General features: G+C 37.2%; 1 non-coding gene across 1 annotated transcript; it reads left to right on the forward strand.

The window, feature by feature from the left end:
* Nucleotides 1–6,810: 6,810 nt before the first annotated feature.
* LOC122070745 lies at nt 6,811–6,917 on the forward strand. Its single transcript, XR_006137953.1, has one exon. It is a non-coding gene; the product is annotated as a small nucleolar RNA R71 (small nucleolar RNA).
* The last annotated feature ends 4,959 nt before the right edge of the window (nt 6,918–11,876 follow it).

Raw genomic sequence — 11,876 nt, forward strand, 5'->3', positions numbered from 1 at the left:
TAATTTCATGTGAAAATCTCCTCCATGCCCCCCTTAGTGCTTTAAGTGAGTGAAAAACAGAAAATGTTCAACAAAATTCTCTAAAAAAAAGACAACTATGAGATTCAAACTTGAGACCTCCTGGTGAGCAAGGAAATTTTACACATCATAGCTCACCAACCACACTAGGTAGTTGTTGTTGGAGAGATATGACATCCGATAATGCTTAAGGCCTTTAAAATACAAAACCTGCAAAATGAGAGTAAAACCCAAGGTAGCTCCATTCTAAATATGTAAAAATGCATACATTACTACTTAGATTTCATACATAAATGTGCTCATCAGAATTCCTCCACAGTTAGACTTTGCTAGTTCTCGACCAAAATAAAAAGAAAAAAAAAACTAAATGTAAATAACAAAAAACCTAACTCACTTTCGTAGGAATCACAGTTGCACTTAGCATGTGCAACAAGCCTTTAAACCCCCAGGTCACCCCTAGTGGACGAGTTGCATCTCGTGGGTGTTTGCAGTGAATATACACCCAAAATTCAGAATAAACAATTTTTAACTTTGGCTAAAGGTAAGGGCCATACCAATCCAGAGCAAAGGTAATTCCTCTTACAAGGGACCCCCACACTTGAACTTTTATTACCCCATATCAATTCCAGGTACTAGCATATTTCTTAATTTGGAACTCACCTCGTCTCTTCCAAAACATCCTTATCTTAAGGTAAAATCACTTATGAAGAAATAGGGAAAGAAGGACTAAGGTGTTGGAGTGTTTTTGACCAAACATGTTACCAAGCATTAATGACATTTGTACTTTTTTTCCTTTTTTCGCTTAATAAACTCTATTCTATTCCACTACTTTTGGCATGAATGACATGGTGGTGCAAAGACCAGACACCCAAGTTACTATATAGCTTTGCTTTTTGTATATGCCCACATAGACAGTGATGTCAGAGTTTTTTTTTTTTTTTAAAGTTTCCTCCCTAAGAGTTTAGATCAAGTCACCATGCTTCCTGAGGCGCAATGCCTTGTCTAGTTCCAAGGGAATCAACTCTTACTATTTTTTATACCACATTTCACATTTCATTTAAAATTGTGTATTTAGCAACTCATGCGAAATTAAAAATAAGGTTTCAACTCCAAATCAAGAGTACAAGGAAACCAAAGACTTACATAAGGTCCAACACCATAAAACAGGGGTCTCTTATTTTTCAAAAGAAAGTCCCATCTCAAGACATAGGCTTGTTTCTTTCTTCTCAATAGGGTTTTTATATGTTCAAGATGGGTACCTTAATCAAAAATTTTATTTTCATACGTCAAGCAACCAAATGGTATGATCATTAGCCAAAAGCCAAAGTAGAACTTCATCCTTAGCATACTTAAAAAAAAAAACAAAAACAAACAAAACAAAGTGAAAAAAGAAAAAAATTGGTTTCCCTCCCCCGCACTTAAGTCATGCAATGTCTTCAATGTATGGAAAGTAAAAGCGAAGACAATGCAAGGTGGTCATACATGATTAAAAGTTAATCATCAGTGTAAAGAGGTTCATAGAGATCCACGACCTCTTCACTATCAGTAGTAGGAAACTCGAGGAACGGTTTCAAATGCTGACCATTAACCTCTGAAATTACCCCTGTTCTTGGATTCAAAATCTCCACAGCCCCTTAGAGATATGCACTATGGACAATAAATGAGCCATCCCATCAGGATCTAAGCTTACCAGGAAAAAGATGCAATCGAGAGTTGTATAGTAAGACCTTATCACCAATTGTAAAAGATTTATGTAGAATGTGCTTATCATGGAAGGCTTTGGTATTTTCTTGTAAATCCTAGAACTTTCATAGACATCATTTTTAAGTTCCGCCAACTCAGATAGTTGGAGCCTATGATGAATTCCCAACTGGAGACAAATCAAAGTTGAGCTTCTTGATGGCCCAAAAGGCCTTATGCTCTGACTCAATTGGTAAGTGACAAGCTTTTCCATACACCAAATGGTAGGAAGACTGACCGAGGTCGATCTTGAATACAGTCCGATTGGCCCACAAGGCATCAATAAGCCTAAGGGATCAATCCTTACGGTTGGGATTAATAGTTTTCTCCAAGATTTGTTTGATCTACCTATTATACATCTCGACTTGGCCACTAGTTTGGGGGTAATAGGGGATAGATAACTTATGGGTGATCCCATACTTTTTCATTAAGGCCTCAAAAGGACAATTACAAAAATGAGTACCCCTATCACTAATTATTGCACGTGGTGTACCAAAGTGGAAAAAGATGTTTTCTTTGAGAAACTACCACCACTTTGTGATCATTAGATTTGCAAGGTATGACCTCTATCCATTTAGAAACATAATCAATGACCAAAAGTATATAAAATTTCCAAAGGAATTAGGGAATGGTCCCATGAAATCGATGCCCTATACATCAAAGATCTCAACTACCAAAGTAGGCTTGAGGGACATCATGTTCCTCTTATTGATACAGCCAAAAGACTGACAGGCGAGACATGCCTTACAAAAATCAAAAGCATCTCTAAAAAGAGTGGGCCAATAAAATCTGCATTAGAGAACCTTTGCGGCAATCTTCTTAGGTCCAAAGTGTCCACCACATGTATGATCATGACAAAAAAATAAGAGTGAATGTTGCTTATGATCAGGCACACAACGTCTGATAATTTGGCCAGGACAAACTTTAAAAAGATAAGGATCGTCTTAAAAAAAATGCTTAACTTGGGAAAGGAAAAGATACCTATCTTAGGTGGACCAGTGATCCAAAGTCAAACCTAAAACTAAGAAGTTGACAATGTCAGCAAACCATGGTTCACTGGACACTGCATGTAACTGTTCATCTAGAAAATTCTCGTTGACTAGAGAATCGACAGCCAAGGAATTGGAAAGCTGGACTAAATGGTCTGCAACTAGGTTTTCAACTCATTTCTTATCCCTAATTTCCAAATCAAACTCTTTCAAAAGTAAAACCTACCTAATGAGATGGGCTTTGGCATACTTCTTTTGAACTAAGTATCTAAGAGCAGAATGATCAGTATACACCACCACATGTGAACCAACTAAGTAAGACCAAAACTTTTTTAATGCAAACACAACAGCTAAAAATTCTTTTTCAGTGGTTGTATAATTGAATTGTGCATCATTTAGGGTCCTACTAGCATAATAAATGACAGTGGGCAATCCTTTGACCCGAAACCACTCATATGGTAAAATTTGAAGCATCACACATCAGTTCAAAAGGTTTAGTCTAAATAGGTGGTTGAACAATGGGTGAATTGGTCAACTTTTTCTTAAGTTGCTTGAAGGATTCTAGGCACTCTTTAGAAAACTCAAAAGTTTGATCTTTGATAAGTGATGAAGTGAGAGGTTGAGCTAACTGACTAAAATTCTTAATAAACCTTCTGTAGAAGCCCGAATGCCCTAGAAAAGATCGAATGTCCTTAAAAGATTGAGGAGGTGGTAAATTATTAATTAAATCCACTTTGACTCTATTTACCTTAATTCCCTCATTGGATATTACATAGCCTAAAATAATACCAGATTTAACCATAAAATGGTCTCCCAATTCAAAACCAAATTCTTAGATATGCACCTTTTCAAAACTAGGGAAAGATGATGAAGACATTCAGAATAGGAATTCTTATGAATTGAAAAGTCATCCATAAATACTTCTAAGAATTTTTTGACCATGTCAGAAAAGATTCTCATCATGCATTGTTAGAATATAGCAGGGGCATTGCAAAGCTCAAAGGGCATACACCCATAAGCAAATGTTCCATATGGGCATGTAAAAGTGGTCTTATGTTGGTCTCTAAAGAAATTGGGATCTAGTTATAGCCAGAATATCCATAAAAAAAATAATAATATTCATGTCCCGCTAACCTCTCTAATATTTTGTTAATGAATGGCAATGGGAAGTGGTCCTTCCAGGTTGTCACATTAAGTTTTTTATAGTCTATGCACACTCTCCACCTTGATTGGACATGGGTTAGAATCAGTTCATTTCACTGGGAATTACAGTAACACTAGACTTCTTGGGCACTACATAAACTGGGTTTACCTATTGGCTATCAGAAATAGGATAAATTATTCCTTGATCCAAGCACTTTAGGATCTCCTTCTTAATGGCTTCCATCATCACTGGGTTAGTTCTTCTTTGGGCTTCCGTGGATGGTTTGAAATCCTCTATAAGATGTATATGATGTTACATAATAAAAAGGCTTATACCCTTGATATCAGCCATGGTCCAACCTATGGCTTCTTTATTATCTTTTAACACCTTAAGTAATTCCTCTTCCTAGCTAGAAGTCAAATCTGAAGAAATTATTACTGAAAGAGTCTGGTCAAGCCCTAGAAAAGCATATCTCAAATTAGATGGCAATTCTTTAAGATCTAACTTCGGGGGCTCAACTATAGAAGGTTTTGGAATGGAATTGGAAAGGGGTCCTAAGGAAGACTCAAGAGTTTAGAAAAGAAATTTTCACTATCATCATCCATCTCATCCTTATACTCTTGGAATTCTAAATCAAAATCAATATCAAAGTTGGTAATTAAATCATCAGAAAAAGCCAAAAGATCCTCAAGCATATTGATCTCTTCTTTTGTGCGTGGTTGCTTGCCTATCCTAAACATGTTAAACTTAACAGTTTGATTACTAAAAGATAACCTTAAGAAACCATTCTAACAATCGACTAATGCATTACTGGTAGCAAGGAATAGTATTCCTAGGATTATGTGGATCTCATCTTTGGATGAGAAGGGCTTGGTATTTAACACAATGAAATCAACAGAAAAAATAAATTCTCCCACCTTTAGTAAGACATCCTCAACCATCCCTTTAGGAATCTTAATAGACCTATCTACCAACTGAAGAGTAGCTCTAGTGGCTTTCAATTCTCCTAATCTTAATTGTTTATACATATGGTAAGGCAAAAGATTCACACTTGCACCAAGGTCAAGGGCCCGTTTGATAACGTTTCTATCATTTCTGTTTCAAGAAACGAAAAAAACATAAATTTCAGTTCCTAGAAACAGAAACGGAATTGAAGGTGTTTGATAAGTCATATTTTTAGAAGTCGATAGTAACCAGTGAAAGAATGGCCACAAGTTGTTTCCAAAAATGGTGAAACGAGCTGTACTTGTTTCGCCTAGGTTGTTTCTTGAACCATAAATAGGTAGAAATTTCAATTTCAATTTTTGAAAACAAGTGAAACGAAATAGTTTTATCAAACACTTTTTGTTCCATTTCTGCCATTTCTGGACACAGAAACAATAGAAACACGTTTCTTGAAACGTTATCAAACGGGCCCCAAGTAAGGCATGTTCAATATAGGTGTTACCTATGACACAAGCTATTGTAGGGCTCTCTGGATCCTTATACTTGGTAGGTCTAAGTTGAGTAATTATAGAACTAATGTTGCCTGCCAAGAACGTCTTTTTGGGCACACTAGTGATACGTTTTTGAGTACACAAATATTTCAGATGCTTTACATAGGCGGGGATCTAAGATATGGAAACCAAAAGAGGGATGCTCACTTCTACCCTTTTGAAGACTTCTAAAATTTTACCTATGGAAGCAGACTTCTTTTTGTTTACCAAGCAATTAGGAAAGGGGACAGGAGGAACATAAGGACTATTAGGGATTTACTCTTTTTCAGAAGAATCATATTTAGTTTTCTCACCCAAATCATTTTTAGTTGCTTTAGGTTCATCAGACGAGTCTGGAATAAGAGGCACACTTATGTCTTCAACAGAAGGAGAGTTAACAGGAGTAATAGATGGAGAAGATTTAGGAACACTCTGTTGGTACTCTTAGCCACTCCTAAGAGCATAAACAACATTACATTGGTTGCAAGGCTCTTGTTGTGGACTTTTTTGAATTGAATTCAACTAATTTGGAATTGGTTGATTATTCATATTCTTATTCCTAGGATTTGGTTCAGGCTGAGTAGGCATCTTTCCTTTCTCCCTTTTATGCAAAAAATTAGTAAGTTGGGAGATTTTCTACTCTATGTTATGTTGGCTTGTCATGAAAGTACTCATGAGAAGTTCCGTGCTTTTCTCTAAAGAAGAAAGCCTAGCCAAATCACCACCTCCTCTCATGAATCTTGGAGGTTGATTTACAGGAGGTGGTGGAATAGTCGATTGAGTGGGGATCCTAAAGTTCTTCTGCTGATTTGGGGGCATGTTCCTTTGATTGGCTTGTTGGAGAACAAACTGCCCTTAACTTAAGCGTTGAAAATTATGACCTACTTGATGATTGACTTATTGGGGAACAAACTAACCTTGACTCAAGGGTTGAAAATTAGGACCTACTTGATTATTAGCTTGATTCCAAGAGAAGTTAGGATGGTTCCTCTATCCTGGATTATAGGTCTGATTATAAGGGTTGTTTTGGGACATGGCATTCACATTTTCAGGACCTATATTTAAACCATTTACACGGGAAATATTAGGGCACTCCTCCATGACATGAGTGGGAGATTGGCACCAACTACACATAGGCACAAAATGATTTATTTGGTTTAGTTGGGCAGGTCCTTTGACTACTATGGCTTCGAGTCTTTTAATAAGACTCTCAAGTTGAGCCTCTTTGGCCACAACACCTTCTACAAGGTAACCCTTATTTGTCCTCTCAATTTCTTGAGTAGACTCCCATTCTCTGGTTTTCTCAGCCAATTCAAGCAAAAAGTTCCAAGCATCTTCTTCATCTGTAAAAGATGTAAAACCCTTGGGACACATAGACTCTAACAACTGCTTGGTCTGATAATCAATACCCTCATAAATGATTTGAAAAAGTTACCATGCATCAATTCCATAGTGAGGGCATTCTTGAAGGAGGTCCTTAAATCTCTCTATAAATTTAGAGAACGATTTACTGGGTTTCTGCTTGAATTGAAGAATGTCACTCCTGAGTTTATTGGTTTTATGCAAAGGAAAGAACTTTTTCAGGAAGTCTATAGTAAACCCATCCTATGCGGCAATGGAATTGGTAGACAGACCATAGAGCCATTTCTTAGCTTGGTCCTTAAGCGTAAAAGTTATGAACCTTAATTATATAACATCATCAGTCAACTGTTATACCTTAATCAGAACACAAACCTCCTTAAATTCCCTAAGGAATAGGTATGCATCCTCAGAGGGCAGCCCATAGAAGTGGGACAACATAGTGACGTACTGAGATTTGAGCCCAAAATTAGTGCCCTAGGCTTGTGGCAGAACTATGCAGGACAGTTGGGCTGCTCTAGCAGGGTAAAACCTATTTTTTAGAGATTTAGGTGGAGGGTTTGGCTATTGGTCTCCCATATTGAAAGGTATTGATGAGAGTATAGGTATAGGGTCACTACTAATCGATTCTCAGAATTACGTACCCCTTAGCACTCATGCAACAAAAAACTACCCACTCCTAGAGTAAGACAAGCACAAAAGAATGGAAAGATTTTTTTTTTAATTTATTTTTTATTTTTTTGATTTTATTTTTTTTGGATTTTTGGGAGCTTACCAACGGGGATCCAGGGTTGCTTAATTCAATTCTTGAGGTACTGTTAGGGCAAAACCTGTCTTTATCATACTGTCAGCTTGACAACCTCCACCAATACAGCTATTATTGTAAGTTTTTATTCTTAGGAATTCAATAAAAGAAAAAGAAAAACAAAACAAGGCACTCCGATTTACCAATAGAAAGCGAAAAATAACATGGAACTGTCTCCCCGGTAAGGGCATAAAAAACTTATTAGGATTTAAAATATAACCGCAAGCGTACAGATCAGTGTAGCTATGAGTCGAACACAGGGAGAGTAGTCACTTTATTTTTGGATTCTTTTAATAAGGCGAAAGTGAACCAATTAATGGTTGTGATCTAATTCTAACTACCGTCCTAAACATATGTATCTAAAATAACGTCCTAACCATTCGTCATATATGACTTTAAATACACAAGCCACACAATTAAAATTAAATAAATAAATAACTAAAAATAAACAACCCACACAATTAAAAATCAATGAAGGAAAAGATGCTAAAATAAATATAAAGTAAAAGAAAGGGGATAAAGCTAGAGGGAGGCTCACAAATAGGTTTCTCTACTTAGCCCAAGGGATGCATCATAATATGAGCTTTCCTACTTGACCAGAGAATCATTCTTAAAAGGGTTACTCTACTTCGTTTAAGGGAAAGGGAGGCAATTAAAATAAAAATAATAAAATGATGGTTCTATGGCTAGGAGGGGTAAAGCCAACACATACACTAGCTATGAATCTTGGGGGAAAGGAAAAGCAATAATGTAACGATTGAAATTAAAATCCTAAATTAAGAAAGAAAAGGTAGTCAGAAGAGGGAATGAGAGGGGGGAGAGAAGACTATTGAAGAAGCCTACCTACCTGAATCAATGCTTGAACTTGAGAGCTTGGGTGATTTGAGATACCGCCAACCCTAACAACCAGATCTGGAATGAACCAAATCTGAAATTTCTAGGCCTGGAGAAAACATATCTTGAAATAAAAAGATGCTCCATGGCTCGTGATCTTGTCACCTAGATCTAAGCCTAGAACTATAACTTAAAAATTACAACTCAATTGCATAAATTATAAAAATAAAAGGATGAATAAAAATAAAAGAGTGCTTGCATTAATTGAAATGAAAAACTATTACAAAAGTGATTAAAGCAAAAACAAAGAAGAACTAAACCCTAAGAGAGTGAGAGAGAGAGAGAGAGAGAGCAACTAAAAAAGAAAAAACTAGAAGAAGAATGAAGTGTCTCCCCTTGTCTTACATGAGTTGCATTTATAGGGAATGGAGAGGTGGGGTAACAAATTTCTCTTTCCTAAAAGGGAAAAACCCACAATTGGTAAGTGAGATCTTTTGAGACCAAAGTTCTAAGGTGGAGGAGAGAGAAGAGAGAAATGAACTTGGAGAAATTTTCTATAATTTTTTTACTTATTTTCTTTCCTTTTTTTATTTATTTTTCTCTTATGTTTCTGCCTCTCTTCAAATCTTACGCACAACCCTTGTTGCCCAATTTTTTTTTTCCTTGGACGATTTCCCTTCTTGCTTTGTTTGATTTGGACAATCTTCTGGTGATAATGTGTATTTATTTCTCCCTTTTATTCTTTCTTTTCTTTATTTTATTTTTTTCCTTTTTCCAATCCCCTCCATGCCCTTAGTGCTTTAAGTGAGTGAAAAGCAAGAAATCTTCAATGAAATTCTCCAAAAAAAAGACAACCATGTGATTCGAACTTGAGACCTCCTGGTGAGTAAGGGAATTTTACACACCATAGCTCACCAACTACACTAGGTAGTTGTTGTTGGAGAGATATGACGCCCGATAATGCTTAAGGCCTTTAAAATACAAAATCTGTAAAAAGAGAGTAAAACCCAAGGTAACTCCATTCTAAATATGTAAAAATGCATGCTTTACTATTTATATTTCACACATAAATGGTCTCATTAAAAGTGTCCCCATCATGTTGTACCTAAGTGGTAGTTGGTCCAATGTTTCTATGATGAATTGATAGATAGACATAGATAGATGGTTGATGCTTCTTGTGGAGGCACTTTTATGCATAAAAATGAGGATGAGGCATGGAAACTATTTAAAACTCTCAGTGAAAATTTTCTACATCATGTGTCAGCCTCTAGGACTCAAGCCCCCACCATTGGATCCCAAAAGAGAGGTGGCCTCTATGAGGTAGGCCAATCTATGGTCATAAGCACCAGAGTGGACATGCTTTCTGAAAAGCTTGACCGCTTATTGTCCATGGAATTTTAGGTAATCTACCCTAGCTCCCACTTATCAGGATGTGTGCATTCTTTGCACCAATTCTACACATTATGTGGGTGATTGCCCTCAAGATGTGCAATTCCCTGAATATGTTCAAGAACATGCACAGGCTGCCCAAAGTTTCTCCAAACCAGGTAATGAACCATATTCCCAGACCTATAACCCTAGTTGGAGGAATCACCCCAATTTTGGATGGAAACAACCCAATAGTTTCCAAAATCCACCATATAGGTAGAATTTTTTCAATCAGCAGACTGCCTATAGAGATGTGCAGCAACCACCTCCTCCACTACCTATGAATTCATCATTAAAAGAAAAGGTGATGAGTGCCTTGAATGGGTTGGACCAAAACACATAACTCTTACACTCCCATACTCAATCCCTCACTAAGTTAGAAACTTAGTTGGGTCAGATAGCTGAGGCCATCAGTAGAAGAGAGGAAGGTCAACTACCAAGTCAATGGTAGAAAATCCTAAGAGTTAGCCTCGCAATCGAGTTTTCCATGAACAAGCCCAAATAGTCATGACCCTAAGGAATGGCCGAGTATTGGGAACACCTAAATAGAATTCCCTTGTAGAGGATTATGAGAAAGAGATGAGTCCAGACCCCAGTTTTGAAGCTCCGTCAGCTTCTAAGGATGATGAGATTGAACAAGTTGGGGGAGGCAGTCATCCTAATATTTATATACCTAAAGCCCCTTTTCCCTCTTGTGTAAAATCTCCTTTTTTAGCATTTGGTAAGAAGGGTTCAAGAATGGAAGAGATGACATAATTATTTAAACAAGTCCAAATTAACATTTCCCTTCTAGATGCCATAAAGCAAGTTCCAGCTTATGCTGAGTTCTTGAAAGACTTATGTACTCCAAGTGTATGCTGAAGACCACATTCCAAAAACTATCCAACTTACTGAGCAAGTGAGTGCTGCCTTGTCCAACAAGCTTCCCCCTAAGCTTAAGGATCCAGGAGCACCTCTCATATCTTGCACCATTGGGAACCTTCCCATTAAACGTGCTCTCCTTGATCTTGGGGTAAGTGTGAATATTTTACCTAGCTCAGTTTGTGATCATTTTGGGTTTGGAGAATTGAAGCCCACAGAGGTTATTCTCTAACTTGCTGATCGTTCAATCAAAGTCCCTAGAGGCTATATTGAGGATGTATTATTTACAATTGATAAGCTTTATTTTCCTATGGATTTTCATGTTCTTGACATGGAAGCACCTACTAATGGAAAACCACAGTCGATAATCTTAGGGCGTCTATTCTTGGCCATTGCCAATGCATAGCCAATGCATACATCAATTGTAGATCAGGTGCAATGGACATTCCTTTGGTAATAGGAAGCTCCGATTGAACATCTTTATTGCTTCTTTAGGGCCCCAATGTGAGGAAGAGTGTTTCTCCATTGATGTGATAGATGAGGTGGTAGCATAGTACACCCCAGTGATATTAGCAGATGACCCAGTGCAGCAGTATTTGACCTTCTTTGGAGGTGATGATATTGATGTTGATTCTTATACTACTGAGGTCAATGCTCTGTTAGATGCTCCTACCTTTTTCGATCGTCCTTCTTGGACTATCAAGTTTGAATCCCTTCCTCCTTAGGCTGAGAAGCTAGCATTGAGTTCTATTGAGTCTCCACTAGTGTTAGAGCTTAAACCATTGCCAGATTCATTAAAATATGCTTTCTTGGGATCTAATGAGACACTCCTTGTCATCATTGCTTCCAATTTGACACCTGATCAAGAAAGTAAACTATTGGATGTTCTCAATGAACACAAGGCTTCCATTGGATGGTCCGTGGCTGATTTGAAAGGTATTAGTCCATCGATTTTTATGCATTGTATCTATTGTGATGATAGAGCAAAACCTTTCCAGGATGCACAAAGGAGATTGAATCCTAATATGCACGAAGTTGTAAAGAAAGAGGTGGTGAAATGGTTAGATATAGGCATTATTTATCTCATCCCTAATAGCAAGTGGATAAGTCTCACTCAAGTTGTGCCTAAGAAGTCGGGCATTAATGTCGTTGAGAATTACCAGGCTGACAAGATCCCTACTCGCATAACCACAGGTTGGTGGGTATGCATTGATTATTAGAGA

Source organism: Macadamia integrifolia, unplaced genomic scaffold (assembly GCF_013358625.1).
Source record: "Macadamia integrifolia cultivar HAES 741 unplaced genomic scaffold, SCU_Mint_v3 scaffold99, whole genome shotgun sequence".
Taxonomy (NCBI): Eukaryota; Viridiplantae; Streptophyta; class Magnoliopsida; order Proteales; family Proteaceae; genus Macadamia; species Macadamia integrifolia.